Below are 21,319 nucleotides of genomic sequence, written 5' to 3'. Positions count from 1 at the left end.
TGTGCCTTGGGCATGTGTGCATTCTGCCCTATGTAAAATTTCCTTCCAAACAAGTGGTAATAACGAGGTTACCTGTGTGTCCACAGTCTTGTAACTTGATCCAGTCACACACAGCCTATTGGGATTTTCATGCTGGTCACAGCACCATAGACATACTCCATGGAATCATGTCAGCAGGTGCTCAGTGCCCAATCCAGGGTCTGGATTTCTGCCATTTATGTAACTCACCCCAAGGAAGTTTGGAGAACAGAGAGGGAGCTGCCTCTTCTGCAAAGTTCAAAAGGACCCTTCACTCTGCCTCTCCACATTCATGTTCACAGTGGTGAAAAATACCACATAGACCCTGGGCCATCTTCCTGTTTAATGGAGTCTTGAACGGACACCTGACGTGAAGAGCCTCTTGTGCCCAGCACCCTGATTTATTAGGCAGAAGCTGCAGGCCACCACTGGCCACACTTTGATCAAAAGAAGACAAAAGGAGGAGGTGTCCAGAGACAACCCCAGGTCAGGCTTCATTGTGATGAACAGAGGGAACCCTTGCAGGCAAGCTCTTTGCAGGAATTCATCTCCAGGCAGCTGGCTCCACAGTGCCCAGACACGGTCACAGTTACTCCTCCAGAGGGCTCTGTGATCCCCAGCATGGGCCTTGGCGGGGGGAGCTCAGCTGTATCATGTGGGCTCAGTCCTTGGAATCAGGAACCAGCCTGATGACCCTCCAGGCAGGGAACCGACAGCTGAGGCCTGCAGATCACCTCTCTGGGACATCACCCAGGGTCATCCCAGGTGGCCGTGTGGCCTTCCCAGCTACGCCCAGCCTGGCAGGGTGCACTTACTCCAGACTGCCGTGTGAGAAAGGGGACAATGTCATAGCGGTGTGGCAGGCCACCCACCTTCTGCTGGGGCTCCAAGGTTTCCAGCAAGCCTAGTGTGCAGTGAGCAGTGTGGGGATGGCTATCTGGGCCACTGCTGGTCACAGGAGGCCAGGGCTGGCCCTGCAGGCCACAGCACCCCTCATGGGCATTCTCTTCATCCTTGTTGACCTTTCTAAGCTCTGCCCCTCCTCTGAGTGCTCATTTCTGTGCTAAAATTATCTGGCAAATTCACTTCCACTCAGGCCTCAGAGGAAAGACGTGCAGCTCCTCCAGCAGGAGGGGCAACAGCCTGGGGTTTCCTGAAATCCAGGCTCCTGGCCTGTGACATGGGAGGGTGCCTCTGAGGGCTCTGGGCCTAGGAGTAGGTGACATTGCACAAAGAAGTGAGATCCTAGCTGGGCTGCGAAAAACTTCCTGGGGGATGTCCGGCTCAAGCCAGGAAGTCCTAGAGGGGTCCTGGAGGAATTGTGGGAGGGGCTGACTCAGGCGTGTAGACCACAGAGAGGTGAGAGGTGGGGGGGTATTCTTGGCCTGGTTGAAGCCCCTCCCTGACGCCACTCTTATCTCAAGTTGGGGCTGAGGTAGGGGGCTGCGCAGCCCCAGGGCACAGAGCCAGCTGTGTGGCTGCCTCAGTCCTTCAGCAGTGGAGATAAGTCACAGCGGCTGTTTCTGTTGTGTTGTCAGAGAGCAAAAATAGACTGTGTCTCCCTTTCCCAGAAGGGCCCTGGCATGGGCCTGGGCCAGGCTGCTGTCTGCCCTTGGCCTTGAGAGGAATGATGCCTGGCCGAGCCGTCAAGAGCATGAGTGGAGTTTGCCCGCTCTCCGCCTCCTCTTTCTCATGGGGGAAACAAAAGGCTGGCTGCGGAGGGGCTCACTAGGCCTGCCCCATCCATTCTCCCTCAGGGCCTCAGGCTGTGAGGGCGGTGGGGACCCCTATACTCCACATCCAGCTCCATGGGGCCTCAAAGGTGGGGCTCCCTGGGAGTGCTGGGCTGAAGAGCCCTAGGACCCTGAACCAGACCCAGAGCAGGATGGTCTGTGCTGCAGGGCTCGGGCAGGAGAGTGAACCCACACACACTCAGCCGCCTCCCAGAGCTCTCAGCCACATAGTCAGCTGGCGATCAGCCTGGGGGAGCAGGTCTGTGAGGATGGGTGGGCTCCCTCAGGGAAGAGCAGCAGGGGCTCCCAGGGGCTTTCAGGGCGCCCTTGGGTGAGGGTGTCAGCCCTTTGACCTGCGAGCTCCAAGTGGCACTTGGCTGGAGCTGTTTCCATGGCCTAGGCGGACCCCCAGTCTAGCTAGCCAGGGTGAGGGAGGGTACCAGCCACACTGTCCTGCCCCCAAGTTCCGTTCCAGCGTCCACTGGATGAGATAGGGCACTGCACAGGGGCCACCCTCTCTGGACCAGATGGGGGGACCCCGATGAACCTCTCAAGTAGAGGGACAAGGAGATAGAGCGGCTTGCTCTGCAGGGTACCACTCTGCCGTCTCCGTCTCTGAGCTGGAGCTGCTGTGGCCTGTGTCTCTCCCCAGGCCGGTGTGGATCCTGGTGCCTCCTTTATGGTGTAGGACACTGCGAGTTGGGCAGAGCGGGCAACTTCCTGACCCAGGGCATGAGGGCTGCCCAGTGGGGGTGAGTGGGACTGCAACTGAGCTGGGGTTTGGGTTCCCAACAGTGAGGGTCCCTGGTAGGATCGGGCACTCCCTGTCCATATGGAAAGTAGACACAGTGCTCTGTCACCCGACAGGTGAACTCTGTAGAGTGTCGGGGAGGCCAGCTGGGGCCTAGTGCATGGTGGTGTCACACGAGCTAGTCTCCACCCATTGGCACAGGGACCAGCCACCCCCCAAGCCCTGCTCCAGGTTCCTGACTCAAGCCCCTGGAGGAGGCCTGCGTGGAGACGGTCAGGGGCTCAGGGTCCCTGAGAGCCTGGAGCTCTGGAATCCGGAAGGCCACTCCTTCATGTTCACCTGGCAGGGGCCGAGGCTGCTGTGAAGCTGAGGGTTTGGGGAATCAGCCTCCACTTCAGGCTGTGAATCTCTCGGCTCCTTCCCTCTCCTTGCTCTCCGCCACCCCCGGCACCCCCGTGTGTTTATGCCCCACTTATCTCCCGCAGCACATTTCGGAGGTGGATGTAAAGAAAATTCTGATCTTTTAAAATAGATTTCACAGGGGAGGTGGAAAGAGGGAAGGAAGGGATGAGTTTGTCTTGCGTTTGTTTTTAAAATAGGCCAGTGTGAGCCTGGTGTTTACGGCCGGCTGATGATGTCGCCACATCGTCCGTTCCAACCCCCAGGACAGTCATTTCTCCTGAGCCCACGCACCATTTCTTAGCTTTTTGGTTCTCAAACCCAGGGCTACATGGTCTCACGATATTTGTGGTTGTGTGTGTGCACACACGCATGTGTTTGTGTGTGTGCGTGTGTGTGCACGCATGTGGAGGTGGGTGAGCTGGAAACAAAGCCTGAGGGGAAGCTGGGCGGACGGCACCACCCGTGTCACTCTCTATCCTGTGTGTGCTCACACGTGAGTGACAGGAAGTAGCTGGGCCTGCAAATACTTGCCCTTGGTGGCTGTGGCTGGAGATGATTGGCCGAGGCTGGTCAGCATCTTAGGGGGCCACACCGCTCCGTCCAACGAGGGCCGAGTGGTCTTTGCACACACGCAGCACTCAGGACATCCGCACCCTGACCTGCAGCTGCATCGTTTCATGAGGTCATTGAGGGGCGGCAGTGGGGCTGGAGGCTCTCGTGGGGGAATCCCATTTTGGCAGCTGGGTTTTCCTTCCTCTGGGCACCCCGAACTTTTATGGTCACTAAGCCCTGACCTGCTGCCTGCAGCACCAGGACATCACCCATGGACATTGTGGGGCCTGGTGCAGCTCTCCTGAGCACCAGGCTCTTGGCAGAGGGGGCTCCTGGCCACCCAGAGCAGCAAGACCTTCCATGAGCTGCTCCCCATTGGGAGGCAGTGAGAGAGCAATCTGATGACAGACTCACCTCCTGGATCCAGCCGTGCCTGAAACTCATCTGCCCCTTACATTTTCTGATTCCATAAACTAGTCAATGGTCACATTGTAAGTTCTGAAACAGATGTTAGTCACTTGCACAGGCATGAATCCTGACCACCGAGCAATGGATTTGCCACAGGAGCTAGACTTGGAGCAACAGTGACCAGCAATGGTGGAGCAGGACGTGGAAGATCCTGCTGCTCACTGTCACCCCCGATGGTGGAGCAGCACATTGGAGGATCCCACTGCTCACTGTTGCTCCAAGGGTGGAGCAGCTCATGGAGGGTCTCCAAAGAGGCTGTCTCCATCTGCCTGTCTATCTGTGCTCTGCTTCCCCTTGGGTAGCTTCATTCTTGGGCACGCTGTCTCTCCAGGTAGACATGATGGCCATTAGAAGCTCCAAGCATACAGCAACTCTCTATTTTCAATAACCTTCCAAGACTCTCAGGAATCAGAGTGGCCCGCCTGGGTCATGTGCCCATCCAGTCCCTGTCTCCGGAGCCGGGTGGTGCTGATTGGCCAGACTGGGTCATGTGTCTGTAGCCAGGGCCGCTGGACTGGGGAGAGAGTCATTTTCGGAGCAAACACAGAGAACCGTTCCCTAAGAAAGGGAATGAATGGTAGACAGGCAGAAATCACACGTGCCCCCTGAGTGCAGCCATGCCAGGCATGCCCAGCAAGCGCTCCCATGGAGAAAAACTATTTCTACAGGTAACAGCCCTCCTCAGGGGTGTTGGGGCTCTGCTTTCCAATCTCTTTCTTCCTTGGGAGCAAAAACTCTGTGGCTGCCAGGACCTGCCTCTCTGAAAACTCCCGTAAAGCTTCAAAGGGGCCTGGCCACCTCTCCAGCTTTGATCTTAGGAGGAAACTTGCTCAGACACATGATCAAAAGGAATGTGTACAATTCCAGGTATGCACAGGCACCTCCCTGGGCAGAAAGCAAGGAGCTTTCATCACAGGCTGCAGGAGTCACCATCTGAAGAGACTCAATGTCCTTGAAAGCACTTTTCTTTTTATTATGTTTGAAATTCAGCAACGAAAACTGCTCTTGTCTTGCTTCTACGGAAGCCGTAAGGACGAGAAAGTGGAGTGCTGTCGTGGAAACAGGCAGAAATTTGGTGACACAAGAGCGATCTCAGGACAGGGTGGAGCCAGGAATCAGGACTGTGGTGCCCAGTCCCAGCTCAGCTAAGCCAATGTGCGTCTTTGGGTAAGTTGCTTCCCCTTTCTGGGCCCCGGTTTGAGCTTTCATAATAAAAACCACCTTCATGCCCTCATGACACTTTGCACAGTGTCATCAGCATTTGGGGCCACATGATTTCTGCAGGTCCCACAAGTCTAGAGTTTTATTATTCTAGGCTCCAGGCTTAAGATGATCTGTTGAAACCCTTGGATCAAATAGCATAATCATTTCTAAAAGTCAGCCTTCCAAAATCAGTCTGGGAGCAGAGAAAAGAGCTTCTGACACAAGGATAAAGACAGCATGAGCTGCAGGGGGGCCTCAGAGGCGTGTCCTGCACCTGCTCAGGAAAGACCCTCCTGGAGACCTGGTCACTGAGAGGGCAGAAGGAAGGCGTGGCAAACACAGGTGGTCTTTTAAAGATTTGACCATGAGGAGCGGAAGAGGGTGAAGATCGCTAGCGGGACGCAGGGTCTGGGGACAGTTCTGAGAAAGGAGGTACTTGGAGGAGCTAAAATGCCAAGGGCAGAGGAACTGGGCAGGACTGGGGTGAGATGCAGGCGGTGCCCCATGGTGCAAGGCTGTGACTAGGGTGAAGGGGCTGCTGGTGGGCAATGGGGGCAAGGGCGAACCCTTCTTCTACTGCACGGGGGGAAGTGGTGCAGGGGCTTCTGGGCCTTGATTTTCTCAGTGCAGTGGGAGTCAAGGTCATGGCTAAGGAGGGGAGGCAGGGGTAGGGTTTCTGGTCACCTTCCAGAGCCTGACCCTGCAGGAAGGACCCTTGCTCTGCAGCTGTGCTCCTTGGCCTGGGGGTAAATTCACAGGCTGGATGGATGGAGGGGATGCATTTCAAGGACTGGGGAAAGAAGGATGGGCAGCCATGGTTTCACGTTTTGTGGGGCCTGAGGTTCCTTCCAGGTTCTTGGCCAGCCTGCGTGGGTGAGGGGCTTGGGACTCCAGCCTCAATAGCATCTTGGTCAATCTTCCTGCATGCTGCACCATGAGGAACACCATGTGGGCTTGGGTCTCAGAGGGGACAGACATGTCCCTGGCCTCACCTGCCTGGTTAATGGGATTTGGGGTTAAGGGCCAAAGAGTGGCCCCTGGGGTATGGGGATCCTCATAACTCAGGCTCTCTCCTAAGCACACAGCACCATGCACTAAGCACATGGCACCAACACGGTGCCGACTCTAAGCCTCCTAGGTGTTCAACTTGAACTTCCCAAGGTGGTGCCACTGAGCTCCCGACTCCAGAATCTCCCAGCCATTGCATTTGGGATTGCACCCTCCATCACACACAGGGATGGCAGCTTCCCTGGAGGGAAGTATCTGAGCTGGGGACTCTCAGATGTCGCTCCTCCTGGATTGGGGAATGGTGGACCCAGGCCCCTGTTTCAGCCCATTGCGTTGCACTGTTCTGGAAGATTCAGTTCAACCTTCATCTCTTAGTGCAGGGGAATATGTGTCAGAGTGTGTGCGATGGCACCAGGCTGGAATAAAAGAATGAGATTCCTTGGCAGTTTGGAGGTAAAGCTCAGTCACCACCCTGAGACAATGAGAAAAGCTGCCTCATCTGGAGGAGACAGTGTAGGGCTGAAAGTTGGCTCAGATACAGTTATAGGGCAGCAGGAGACACATCTCAGCCTACTCTTCTTTCATCTGAGAGGAGAAAGCACTCAAAGGGCTTTAAATTAAAATCAATTTCTGTTCAATCCTGGGCTAATTTGGTTGGCCATCTCTTTCAGCTTGAATGGAGGTGCAATAAAGCGAGGGCACTTTCTGTGAGATCTGGAAGGACCCTTGGAAGTGATCTCACCTGCCTCCCTCCGGGGAGCCAGGGAAGGCCTGAGCCCTACGGGGTGATGAGAAGCCGGCCTCTGCCCAGGGCATCTGTCGAGGTCCTGGAGAGATCTTTGTCCCTGGTCACACTGGGACAGTGTCAGCTCCCATCCTTCTGGTCCTAATTCTTGCTCCTAATTCTGCCTCCTGGTTCGCAGAGCTCAGAGACCCCTAGACAACATGACAGGCACCACACTGAACGTGGGACTCACTTGATCCCTTAGGTGTCCCTCTGAGGGGGGCTCATGCTCACATGCGAGGGATCAGAGGCTCCAAGAAGGACAGGGACTTGCTGCTGGTGACACAGCTTAGGGCTACGTGGTGGGCTATAGAGTGATCCCCCCCAAAAGGCACAGCCACACCCTAATCTCTGGTACCTAACAATGTGACCTTACTTGGTTTCTGCAGATGTAATTAAGTTAAGGATCTGGAGGCGTGATCATCTAGATTTAAGGTGGACCCTAAATCCAATGGCTGTGTTTTCATAAAAGAAAGGAGAATGAGACAGAGACAGACACAGTAGGGAGGCCGCATGAAGACAGAGGCAGAGATGGGAGTGGAGAGGCCACAAACCAGGGAAACCGGGAGCCACTGGGTGCTGGAAGAGGTGCCAGGACCCTCCCATAGAGCCCCGTCTGGTTGTGCAGCCACTTCACAGGGACACCTGCTTAGGGGACGAGGGGAAGAGGTGGAGGGTGGTCAGAGGCATGGAAACAGGACAGGAGGACGCTGCCTGTTCATCCACGGCCGTCCCCTTCTGGAAAGCCTTTCTGAACGGGAAGGTGGGCTGCCTACCATGAGCTGCAGTGACAGTCCCTCACAGCCACTGTCCTCCAGGTTGTCCCAGGAGGCACCTGAGCTCATGCAGGTTGGGGGTTTCCCACTCCCAGAGCCTCCGGGGGCTCAGCGCCCCTCTGCCCACTTTGTGTCCGGCTGGATCAGGAGGCTCACGTCGGCCTCCTCAGAGCAAAGCTCACCCACATCCCATGCAGGGATGGGCAGGACCTGTGAGCCCACCCTGTGATGGGAAGGCCCCACAGTACAGATACAGGGAGCCCCTTCAATGGCACGCACCACCAGGGTGCCAGATCAGGCTAGACCAGCGGCCAGCACCCACCTACAGCACAGGCAGTCCTGAAATCCTGTTTCCACACCTCCTGAGCCCCTCTTTCCTGTATGGCCTCCAGGCCGCCTCCCTCTGTCAGGATCAAGCCCAGCTTCCTCAGGGAGACCGTGTCTGTCTCCATCCCCGGCACCGTCTCCATCCCCAGGCACCCTCACACTCACTCCCAGCTTCATGGCTGCCACCCACCCAGCTGGGGTTTCCATTAGGCCCAGTAGGTTTCCCACCTCGGTCTCCTTCAGTGGCTTCCTTCTACACCACTGAGGTCAGGGCCACATCACAGTCATTTCTGCGTGTCCAGGGCTGTGAACACGGAGCTGCCGCGGTCAGCATTCCCGGTACATGGATGTAGGGTCGGGACCGCTGTGCCCTGTGGGGGTCTAGGTCACAGAGAAATCCCATGCCTTGTTCAGAGATGGTGAAGGGTGCCCGGTGGCAACAGCAGGGTGTCCTCTGAGCCCTGGCACTTCTGAGCTCAGGGCTGAGTGACCACACAGGTGGCTGCTGTGGGCCTAGCCCTTCTGCATCGTGCTGGGGGGATGCGGGGGCTCTGTTGCCTTCTCGGGTCCCAGGGAGATGTGCCTTCTGTGCCCACGTCTCAGCGGCTCCCACGGCCCACCCGGTGAACCAGGAAGTGTGAACTAGCACCTGCTCGGGCCAGTGATTCATCCGAGTGTCGTTAGCTGCTAATTATAATTAAACCTTTGATGAGCTGTGTTTCTTATCTTCTTAATTAAAATAATTATGACTAATGGAGTGGATGGCACTGGACTCCGACAGGTCTCCTGGAACATGTTACAGTGCCCAAACCCAGCTCCAGGGTGAGCTAGATGGATGGGGCTGTCACCGGGCAGCCAATGGCAAGTTCTGGGTCACCCTCAACCCCCAGGGCCAGCCCAGCACCCCTGGGGGAGGAGCGGGGGAGAGAGCCACTGCTGATTCTGTCTGCCCAGCAGAAACCCCGATCTCTAAACCAGGGCTTGCTCCCAGATGGGGAGCCAGTGGGAGCGGGAGGGAGGGAGCGCTGGGGCAGGAAGGTGCAGGGAGACTGCTTCTCCCTCCTCGCCTGGTCCCTGGACATCTGCCAGTCCCAGCCAGTAGTGAATGGCTGATGTCACCATGGCCCTGGCGGAGCCACGGTACTTCCCAGCTTACAAAGTACTCTCAGTGCTGTGGGGTCATGATGTCCCCTCCCACCCTGCTGGGCCTCCGTCTTACAGAGAAGCAGCCAGGCCCAGGGAAGACTTGCTCACCAAGGGCAAAGGGCAGTGAGTCGGCCACAGGAAGACAGCCCCCGGCCTTCAGGGCCAGCCGCCACCCACGCCAGCCACCCTGGGCGTACAGAATGTACCCGTGCACAGGGGCTGGAGGTCGGCTATTCCGGGATCCGTGGCCATGGGATGACCAGTCCATCCCCCGCTGAGGACTCAGCCTCCTTCCGTGTGGGATGAGGGGGTGGCAGGCTGGCCTCTGAGGCTGCTCTGTGAGGCCACGGGGGACCACTCTAGTGTGGGGAGCCCCAGGCTCAGCACACAAAGGTCTCACCCAGCCCATGACTGACCCTGGGTGGCCCAGTGTGAGTCGTGATCTCAGGCCACACCCACCTACTCTGAGGCTGCGGTTTCTCATCACTACCCAGAGGCGTGGCCTCCTGCAGGCGTGTGGTCAGCCCAGGCTGGGCTGGGGTCACAGCCCTGCTGGTCATACGCACCTTGGGTCATCCAGGGACTGGCAGCCAGGCCTCTGCCGCCCCTTCTCCGCCAGCTGCTTGGGCTCAAGGGTACCGGGCCCTCTCCTCATGCCCTTTATGGGTGGGGGCGGAGGGTTTGTGCCCACCCTTTCTTCTCAGGGAGGCTGAGCAGGGGTGAGGGTTCTCCACACAGTTGGTGGGGGCCAGAGTGGCACCAGCTAGGACTTGCTGTCTGACCCTAGGGGTCCCTGTGGCCAGCCCCAGCCCTGGTGCCCACCCTGGGCAGGTCAGGAATGGGACAGTGTGGTGGCCAGGAAGGCTTCAGGAACCAGAAAGTGGGTGCCGTGGGGCCTTCCTCTCCAGGCACGGGTCCTGACCCTTCCCTAGGGTCCCCCTCTGCCCTGACCTCCTGCACCCCTTCACATGGGGCTCCGTCAGCCTGTGGCTCTCATCCTGGGCGCTTGTGCCCACTGGTCCTACTGCAGACTACACCCAAGGGCCTCCTTGCACCCAGGCGCCTTCTCTGTCCTCAGCCTCAAGACTCCGTGTGGCTGGGCTGGGGCCTTCCACTGCCGCGGCAGTGCTTGGGTTGTACTCTTGTGGGACCCCTCCTCCCTCTTCAGCTCCTTCTCCCTTCCCAAGGACCCTCCTTTATGGGGGTCAAGAGAGGAAGGGTCCATCCCAGGAGTCTCCATGCCAGGAAGAGGTGGCCTTGTCTCCCAGGATCCTCATCAACCTCTCCTCCACCCCAAGCTGGGCTGACTTCCCCCGTGTCAATCCCACCCTCGCAGGGATGACTGTGGGGTGGGGCAGGTGAGGAGGTGGCATCATCTGATTGGCCGGCCTGGTAGAGGTGGGAGAGCTAGAAATGTGATTGACAGAGGGACCCAGCAGTGTCTCAGGAGGTGGGGAGGGGAGGTCCCCAGGGCAGGTGTTGGGGTCTCCAGAGCTGTCCCACAGGAGCCCCCAGCCAGAACTCCCTGGGGCAAGGCCTATTCCCTTGTACTGTGTCTCAGGAAGGTCCCTGCCCACCTGGCAGGTAGGACGGGATACTCGGGGCTGTGCTAGAAACTCTTCCAAGAGTCCCTGGAGGCCAGATCTGGAAATGCCTCCAGAGAAAATCTTCAACCACTGGCTCGCAACCTGGGAGGGAGGGAGGCCCCAGGAGGAGGAGACTGTGCAGCTGCTGAGGACCCGGCAGAAACAAGAGCCCCTTCTCCTCCCAGGCCGGCCCTGTGTGGCTTGGTCTCAATGTTCTGCTGGCTCAGACCAAATGGGAAACAGTAAATGCATTCAGTGTGGCAGAAACGGATCCGCCCCACTCAGAGGTCAGGGGAGCCTGGAGGAGCAGCGTGAGGTCTCCCTATCTCCCCTGTGAGCATTGAGACCATCTCAGCCAGGTCAGCTGAGCCAGGGTGCAGGGCCGGGGAGCCTGTTACTGGGAGGGCCCTCCGGCATGCCCAGGCAGACAGAGGGCAGGGGTTGCAGGCAGGTGTGGCTTTGAGAAGACACAGACGGAGGCAGGACGTGTGGCCAGTGAGGTGCACGGTGCGGGCTGTGGCATGGGGTGGCCTCGTTGTTGGACGGTTCCTTCTGTAGACGTAACTGTTGGGCTCAGCAAAGGTGCCTGGTGGGGAAACAGGTTGGGAAAGCAGCCTGAGGCAGGCAGAGGCCTGTGCTGGGAGGACGCAGTGTGTGGAGCAGCATGGCCACGGGACTTGATTCCATTGCAGAATGTGCAAAGGAGACGGGAGATGGCACACAGGATTCTGTCCAAGAAGGCTGGAGGGAGAGACCCCAGGAACGAAGCAGCCACGTGGGAGATCCCATGGGGTAGGGAGCCTGGGCTTGCCTCTGGGACCTGAGGGCTCTGGGAGAGAGCCAGCAAAGCCCAGGCCTGGGTCCCACCCATCCCCCGACCTGAAGGGACTCGGACGCCCAGGAGTCTCCCCCAGTTGAGCAGTCTGAAGAGGCCATGTCCTGATACCTGTTAGGAAGCCCAGTGAGACCCTGGGCAGAGGACCCAGCTGGGCCTGCCCAGCCTCGTTGTCCAAGAGCTTAAGCTGGTGTGTGCTGCTTTAAGCCACGGGGCTGTGGCTCTTTGTCACATAGCATGGAAAACTGTTACACGTGGGCTTTGCCATCTGACAGGCTCTAGTTAGAACCCGGCTCTGCCCCTGCTGGTGGCTCACTGTGGGTGGGCCTTAGCCCCTCTGCCCCCCATACTCACTTGGGGATAATGATACCTCCCTCAGGGCTGGTGTTGAAGATGAACTGGGAAGTGCACGGAAAAGCTCAGCTTGGGGCTTGCGGGGACAGGAGGAGGCATCATCGTCACAAGTGTGCGGTTGAGGGAGATGGGTCCACTTTCTCTCTTCCAAGCCTGGTCAGGCCCTGCAGAGGGCGAGGCAGGGCCTGCAGAGCATGATGTGGTGACCCCAGCACCTGGGGTGTCTTTGGGACAACCCTTAGGGTGACAGATGCTGGCTGGCACAGCCCCTAGCCTTCTCCACTTGGCCGGCACAGACCCAGCACCTCCCAGCCCACCCCACAGCCCACATGCCTGGATCCCTGACCTGGGGCAGGAAAGGGAAGAAAGGAGCCTTAAAGTGGGAGAAACTGCAGACACCCCGTGTCCAGATGAGCCCAGGGATTGATGCACTTGGGCCAAGCCACAGGGGCTGCGTCCACAGCCCTTCTGCTCCCTGGGGGTGTCCCCTGTGGGTTAGCAGCTGCTGGTTGCAGCTGGTGCTGGATGATGATGGCAGAATATGAACTCAGAGGGTCCCTTCTGCAGAGTGAACCCTGAGGCAGCTGCCCCTGAGGACAGGCAGGGCCCTGGCCCTGGAGCCCCGCACACATAGTTCTCTGCTGGAGCTCCTGGCCAGCTAGCTGGCTGGGGCCCACCTTCAGGCAAGGAGCAGGGGGTGGATGGGGCTGGGAGGGAGGCAGGAGCCCTGTAGAGGCTCGCGATTTTCCTAGGCCTGCACTGGGAAGGTTGGGCAGCCCTGGCCTGTTTCTAGCCTGCCGCTAGACTGGGGCCACGCTGTCACCAGCCCAACCCCCAGCCCTGGCAGCACTCCTTAGGGGCTTCTCACTGCCACGGAAGAGCATTTATAAGGTTGCTGGGCCCACCCCGTAGGCACTGAGCCAGTCTCCCCCTTGGGGGACCGTCCAGCTTCTGAAAGGCCCAAAGAGTCATGCCCAGGGCAGTGTGCCAAAAACCAGCATCTCCATCTTTCTGAAAGGACAGACAGAAGGGTTTGGAGAGACTGGGCCAGGGGCCAGCCTCGGGGCCTCCAGGAAGAACAATCCCAGCAGGTCCTGTCTCCCCAAGTACAGACAGACCCACCATGGCGCTGTGCTGGGCCATTCAACCTCCCCCAGGCAGAGCTGAATCTGTGCAGACAAGCTGGAGGGTCCGAGGGCTACAGACTGACCTCCCCAACTGGGTGGCGATCCCAGGACCCAGAGCAGCTCCTGTGCCCTCCCCTCATCTATCAGTTATCTTGGCTTCTAGAGGCTCCCCTGCTTCCCAGGACACTGGTGCTTCCAAGGGAGGATCCCTCTCTCAGTGCTCCATGGTGGCGCAGATTCTCAGGAATCTCTACACATATCTCCCCTGCTCCCTTCCCAGGAGCCCAGTGCTTCCCAGGTAGGAACCCTCTCTCGGTGCTCCAGGGCAGCATGGATCCGCAGGAATCCCTACACACACATCTGCCCTGCTCAGGGCCAACAAGTAAATGAAACCACATGGGGTAGTGTGAAGCTTCTACAAGCTTTTACACCAGAATGAAAACACAGATGAGCTCCACCCCAGAAGTGCAGCAGGCACAGAGCTGGGCTTTGTCGGCCTCCAACAGGATCAGGGGACACCAAAGTGAGGGCTTGGGGTGGGATGTGTTAGTCAGTTCTTGCACTGCTATCAAGACATGTCTGAGACTGGGTAATTTACAAAGAAAAGAGGTTTAATTGGGTCATGGTTCTGCAGGCTGTACAGGAAGCATGGCTGGGGAGGCCTCAGGAAACTTACAATCGTGGTGGAAGGTGAAGGGGAAGCAGGCAAGTCTCATGTGGCTGGAGCAGGAGGAAGAGAGAGAAAGTAGGGAGGTGCCACACAGTTTTCAACAACCAGGTATCTTGATAACTCATTCTCTCCATGACAGCACCAAGGGGGATGGTGTTAAACCCAAGAATCACCCCATAATCCAATCACCTCCCACCAGGCCCCGCCTCCAACATTGGAGATTACCAATTGACATGAGATTCGGGTGGGGACACAGATCCAAACCATATCGGGGGTGAGGGAGGAGAAGCCCCCCAGAAGAAAGGTCATGGGGGAGCTAGAAATGCTCCTTCCTCAACAACTGACTGTTGAAATGCAGCCCATTCACCAAGCCCAGCTTCAATGCTACCACTTCCAGGCAGCCCTCCAGGGTTCCTTCCTCACCTCTTTCTCTGTGGTGCTGTCCTTTAGTGCTGCCTCCATCACCTCTAGTCTTGTGTTTCAGGGAGTCATGCTCATGTGGCAGGCCGGGCTTGAGGGTTTGAGCAGGGACCCATGTTATCTGACTCCCTTTCCACAGGGTCTCTTTGGCTGCTGGCCAAAGTGGACTGAAGCTGGAGACTCTTTAGGAAGTGCAGTGAGAAGGTGGGATTCTGGACAAATCCTGAGGGCAGAGCCGGGGGAAGAGGCTGCAAGAGAGAGGAGTTGAGATATTTGGCTTAACTAGTGGAAGGACGGCCTGGCAAGGCACTGGGGGCAGAGATGAGGGAGGACCAGATTTTGGAACAGGAAAGTCAGGCTTGGAGTGTCAGTTCCCAAGGGTGAGGCCCTAGGACACTTGTGTGTGGTCAGTGCCCACCTATAGATGAGGGGACGGTGTCGCCATGAGTGCCTGTGCCTGTCTTGGCCTAGAGGGTGGCCAAATGGGAGACAGGTCCTCTGAGCAGGGTGTGGGAAGGAGTGGACTGTACAGAGTCTGGGGTAGAGTCAGAAAAGTGTGTCTCCTTCATCCTGTCCTGTGTGTGTGTGTGCACGTGTGTTCATGTGTGTGCACACACTGCACTGCGGTGGGTGTCAGAGTCATCCGGATGCCTCTCTGCAGCTTCAGCTGAGCCTCGGCCACTCTGGGGCTGCATTGCGCCATCTCCTCCCCTGCTTTGCCCCCTGGAGGCTGCAGCCTGCCGGGGTAGGGAGGAGGGGACCAAGGCTGGAGAAACCACGAGGAGCATGCACAGGCCATCTGAGCACCCGGAGCAGCTGAGCACCGGCTCTCAAACAATCCACCACATCTGTGTGACCCCGTGGTCACAACTAATTGCAGACCCGCAGCCTTGCCCCACATACAGCCCCGGAGTCCAGCTGCTCGGAAAAGTCTTTCCCAACCAACAGCTGCACGAGGCGGCCTCCCTCGGGAGCGACAACAGCAGAGCTGGGCCCGGGGGATGTGTTTGCATGATCTGGAAAGGGTTCATTTTCTTGTGAAAACAACAATTTGAAGGAAAGGTTGTCAGGGACAACTTGGAATGACGGAGTGACAGGGTTCTTGGAGATTTAGATTAGAGGCTTGACATTCCCTGGGGTGTTTAAAACTGGCTCCTGGGTCAAGAAAAATTTGAGCATTTTCTTTTAACTTAACTCTCTCAGTTTATGGGTCATGAAACCACAGCTCGGACAGTCTAGGGTTATTTGATATTTCCAGTCCATATGGAAAGTAAATTGGATCCACTGTATTGGCCATAAATAATAATTTCCTCAACACCACCAAACATTGCACTTCCTGGAGGACACACCAAGATGGCGGCCCTCCCTCATGGGGGCCAAACCCTTGAGACAGGAAATAGGAAGAAAGAAGCACAAAATATTCTCATTTCTAGACAATGTATTTATTTGAGACTCAAGTAAAAGTATATTTTTAAAATCCTGACAACTTAGTAAATATGGCTATATTTAGCTGTTTATATATAAGATCTATAGCTGCTGATATGTAAGATCTATAGCTATATCTGTTTATCAGTATTTTTACTACAGACCAGAAATAGCTTGAAAAAAAAAAAAGAGAGAGAGAAAGGAAAACAAAAATCCAATTCAAACTTGCCATAAGAACACGCTTCTCAAGAAAGGTTTAACCTGAAAATGTCTGGACTTCGTAAGCAGAACTGCAACTCTGTGTCTTAGTTTGGGTTGCTATGCCAGAATACCCTAGACATAAACAAGTAGCATTTATTTCTCGCAATTCTGGAGGCTGGGAGTCTGAGATCCCCCATTGTCTGGTGAGGACCAGTTTCCTGGTTTACAGACGGTGGTTTTCTTCTGTAACCTCCCATGGTGGAGGGCAGGGAGAGGAAGGCAGGGAGAGGAAGCCAGGGCTCTCCAGCCTCTTCTTGTAAGGGCATTGATCCCTCTCAGAGAGCTCCACCTTCATGACCCGATGACCTCCCCAGAGGCCCGACCTCCAAATGCCATCACGCGGGGGTTTTAGTCTTCCACATGCGAAGACGTGGGGCACAGTCCCCAGCACTCTCTTGTCAGCTGTACAGGAAGGTAAGCCAGAAGGGAGGAGCCGTTTCGCGCGGACGCACCGGAAGATAAGACAGGCTTCCTTCCAATTAACATGTCGCTCCAATTCTTTGCCAAGGACTTGATGAAACAATTCTAAGTTAATCTGGAGAAATAAATATATAAGAATGAAACACAAAAAAAGATAAGCCACTAAAACTTAAAAAACTAACAAGGTGACAAGAAAGACTAGTCCCATCAGAAATCAAAACATCAATGAGGGAGAATCTCTGATGTGTAACACACGGAATGTCCAGGAGACAGGGTGGGAAGACTGGCCTGCCACCAAACACCTTTTATCCATCTGATTCTGTGCCATTTGCACCTATTATGTATTTAAAGCATGTATTTTTTAAAATGAACACTATCAGGATTTCTCTCTTTATACGTAGGCCAGTGTGGTGCTGGTGCAAGGACAGACAGCCCAGAGGAAGATTGCAGGACACGCAAATCTTTAAAATATAATGAAGCCAAAATGATAAGTCAATGGAGAAGATTAAGGTTATTTAATGAATAATCAATTAAGACATTTTCGGAGGAGGAAAAATAACACAAAAACTCATCTAAAGTGAATCAAAGTAAATCGCTTAAAAGTTAGAGTTAAATGTAATAAAAATCAAACCATAAAAAGCTTATAGAATACAAATATAAGGATTAAGTCCCTTGATGGGGAAAATCTCATTTTAAAAGCAAGGGAAAGCCAAAAACAAAACAAAACAAAACAAAACAAAAACAAAAAAAAAAAGGAAAAAAGTCAATAGAACTACATACAAACTGAAGATACTTAAGCTTAATAACAACATAACAAAGTTGTTATTAAGGCAAAAGACAAAAATCAGATAAAGATAAATATTATAAATAAATATCAGACACATACAACAACTAATCAATGACAACACTACAATGAAATCTCAATGAATAAATGGACATTGAGAAACAGGTATTGTAAGAAACTATCACTTATTAATAAACATATAGGAAGCTCTCACAAAACAGTCATAAAATCAAGGAAAAATGTTATTATGGAGGTAGTTTTAAGAAAAAATTCCTCCATTATTGTAGGAAGGTGTATTATAACTATTTTGTAAAGCCTTATGTGAAGAAACAATTTTTTTTTTGCTGTTTAATCCACCTTTGCAACCCTATTTTATAAAAACAATCATAAATAAAGAAAAAGGCTTTATGCAGTAACATATTCAGGAAAGCAAAACAATATATGTCTTGAAGCTATACCTATGGAGGAGCTAAGAGAAATGTGGCATGGTCGTGGACTGGAATATTACACAGCTACTCTAAGATTTTCTGTAATGTATGAACCCAGTTCATTAGACAAATCAACAAGCCAGCTGGACGCGATGGCTCATGCCTGTAATCCCAGCACTTTGAGAGGCCGAGGCAGGCAGATCAGTTGAAGTCAAAAATTCAAGACCAGCCTGGTCAACACGGCAAAACCCTGTCTCTACTAAAAAATACAAAAGTTAGCAGGCGTGGTGGCAGATGCCTGTAATCCCAGCTACTCAGGAGGCTGAGGTAGGAGAATTGCTTGAACCCCAGTGGCGGAGGTTGTAGTGAGCCGAGATCATGCCACTGCACTCCAGCCTGGGAGACAGAGTGAGATTCCTCTCAAAAAACAAAAACAAAAACAACAAAAAAAACAGCAAGCCAAAAAAAAAAAAAAGGAACAAGAAGGTAAGGAAATATACTGATATTTTTAAGCAGTCATCTCTAGGTGGGGAATCTGTGCCTGAATTTCCCTTAATCCGCTGTTTTGCAGCCTCTGAATTTTCTCTTGTAATTATGTATTACTTCTATAATTTAGAAAATCAATAAATATTATTAATTTTAAATGAGTTTACCAAGTGTGATGGTTAATAGTGAATGTCAACTTGATTGGACTGAAAGTATTGATCCTGGGTGTGTCTGTGAAGGTGTTGCCGAAAGAGATAAACATTTGAGTCAGTGGGCTGGGGAAGGCTGATCCACCCTTAATCTGGTGGGCACCATCTAATCAGCTGCCAGTGAATATAAGGCAGGCAGAAAAACATGAAAAGGAGATACTGCCTAACCTCCCAGCCTACATCTTTCTCCTGTGCTAAATGCTTCCTGCCCTAGAACATCGGACTCCAAGCTCTTCAGTTTTGGAACTCGGACTGGCTTTCCTTGCTCCTCAGCTTACAGACAGCCTATTGTGGGACCTTGTGATTGTGTAAGTTAATAAACTCACATATATATGTGCATATATATATAATGTGTATATATATAATATGTATATGTATATAATGTGTATATATATAATATGTATATGTATATAATGTGTATATATATATTATTAGTTCTGTTCCTCTAAGAGAACCCCTACTAATACACCAAGCTATGAGAGTTTGAGCTTCCCCTTCCTTTATGAGACATTTTTGGTATTAAAACCAACACAGACTATAATAACAAGATACAGAAACAACCCAAATTTCCAACAATATAGGAGAGCACATATGATAAATCCAGCTATGAGAATGCTATGCAACCTTTAAAAATGACATGGGAGGAAAGTATTTAATGACATGGAATATTTGATGTATTAATGGTATGAATGTGTTTAACGTCACCAAAGCTAGTCACCAAAACTGCTAGAGCAACATAAGAGAGGATCTCATTTTTGTACAAAACTCATAACTGCAAATGATGCTCACCATGTGTCCAGATGGCAGAATTATGGGTAACATTTGTTTTCTTCTTTGTATTTTTTCAAACTCCAAGTTTTATATAAAAATGTATATTACGTTCAGAATCAGAAAAGAAAATCAAAGCTCACTTAAAAAACAAAAAGGACATTTCAACAAATGTGAGAAGCCAGCTGGATCTCCACAGGTAAAAGAATGAAGTGGGACTCCTTCCCCAGCATGCACAAAATTTAAGTCAAAATGGAACATAGACCTAGTGCAAGAGCTAAAACTATATAAATCTTAGAACAAAGTATAGGAATAAATCTGTATGGCCTTGGGTTACAAATACATAGAAACAATAATTTATTAGATAAGACACCAAAAACACAAGTGACAAAAGAAAAAAAAATAGGTAAATTGAATTTCATTAAATTTTAAAACCTCTGTGCTGAAAAAATACCACCAATAAAGTGAAAAGAAAATCCACAGAATGAGAGAAAATATTTTCAAATCATTTATCTGGTAAGAGACGTGTATCCAGAATATTTGAAGAACTCTTAGATCTCAACAAGAAAAATATAAATAACCCAATTTAAAAATGGGCAAAGGATTTGAATAGACATTTCTCCAAGAAGATACACACAAGAAAAGCACAAGAAAAGATGTTTCATTAGCCATCTAAAAAATGCAAATCAAAATCACAAGATGCCACTTCAGACTGAGTAGGATAACTGCAATAAAAAAAACCCAGACAATAACAAGTGTTGACAAGGTTATGAAGAAACTGGACTACTCAGACATGGCTGGTGGGAATCTAAAATGGTGCAGCTGTTCTGGAAAACAGTCTTGAAGTTCTTTAAAATGTAAAACATAGAGTTACCATATGACTCAGTGATTTTATTACTAGATATGTATGTGCTCAAGAGAAACTGAAACAAATGTGCATACAAAAAAACTTGCATAGAATGTAACAGTGTTCATAATATCCAAAAAGTATAAACAACCCAATTTTTCACCAGCTGAGGAATAGACAGATTACATATGGTATCTTACAATGTAATATTGTTTGATAATAAAAAGGAATGCGGTACGACACATGACACAGCAGTGGATGGACCTTGGACATATTATACTAAAGGAAAGAAGACAGTCACACAAAACCATATTTTGCATGATTTTATTTATGTGCAATGTCCAAAATGGGCAAATCTATAGTGACAGAAAGTAAATTAGGGGACACCTAGGGGATGGGGGAGGAACATAAGGAGAGACTTAACAGGACGTGTGGTTTTTTGGGAGGGGGTGATGAAAATGTTCTAAAATTAGAATGGGGTGATGCACAACTCTGAATATACGAGAATTTTACACTTTAAATGGTGAGCCCAAGGCTTTGCCTGTTTTGCTCATTTAGTCCTTAGCACAGCTCTAAGTGTGGGCATCACATTCTCATCTGTAAGGATCAGGTCACTGTGGTCTCAAAATCCACAGTGGCTGAGGCTATAAAGCCCAAGTCTGTTTGTACCCTCAGCCCTCTTGCCCTCTTTCTCCTACCTCAGCAGCTGCTGGTGTAGGACTAGGAAGGTAATGCCGGAACCCATGCTTAGAAGACAACACATGCTTTCTGAGCCAAAGTCAGTGTAAGAAAATCTCAGGGCTTGAGACAGAACAGCTGGTACCACAGGCTCCAGAGAGCCTGGCTGTGTTAGACCTTTGGCCATGGGGTTCAATACATCACCTGTTAGTTCCCTAAGAACCATTAAAGTCCCTCAAAATCTAGAACCCAAGATGCTACCCTGTGCTATGACTCTCTGCCTTGTCACTATTTCACCTGCGTTTATTACTGTCCACATCCTCTCGATGGGGACAACAATCAGACATAGATCTGCCCCCACAGAGCTCACACCCAAGTAGGTGGGGACATGTGCCAAATACCTTTCGCAGGTGTTTAGCTTGGGTCTGATCTATAATAGGTGTTCGGAGTACTCTGAGAGCACAAAGGAAAGGCAGGACAGTCTCCATCCATCCATCCATCCAGCCATCCATCCATCCACTCAACTATCCAACCATCTGTCCATCCATCCACCCAGCCATTCATCCCTCTGCCCATCCACCCACACACCCAATCATCTATTTGTCCATCCATCCACCCAACCATCTATCCACCCAGCCATCCATCCATCCACACAGCCATCCATCCCTCGGCCCATCTATCCATCTACTCATCCATCCATCCATCCATCTGCTATCTATCCATCCACCCAACCATCCATCCATCCATCCATCTGCTCATCCATTCATCCACCCATCTACCTATCCATCCATCTGAACATCCATTCATCCATTCACTCATTCATTCATCCACTCATCCATCCATTCAACCATCC

At 52.4% G+C, this 21,319-nt stretch overlaps 1 long non-coding RNA gene across 1 annotated transcript in view; it reads left to right on the top strand.

The window, feature by feature from the left end:
- Nucleotides 1–4,440: 4,440 nt before the first annotated feature.
- Nucleotides 4,441–21,319, top strand: part of LOC129032133 (uncharacterized) — a 31,350-nt gene continuing 14,471 nt past the window's right edge. The window contains exon 1 of the long non-coding RNA XR_008501202.1: nt 4,441–5,091. This is a non-coding gene — a long non-coding RNA (uncharacterized LOC129032133). The remainder of the gene's footprint in view (nt 5,092–21,319) is intronic.

The sequence above is a fragment of the Pongo pygmaeus genome, chromosome 11, assembly GCF_028885625.2.
Source record: "Pongo pygmaeus isolate AG05252 chromosome 11, NHGRI_mPonPyg2-v2.0_pri, whole genome shotgun sequence".
NCBI lineage: Eukaryota > Metazoa > Chordata > Mammalia > Primates > Hominidae > Pongo > Pongo pygmaeus.
The sequence above is the reverse complement of the archived record's forward strand: the minus strand, read 5'-3'. Positions and strand labels throughout refer to the sequence as shown.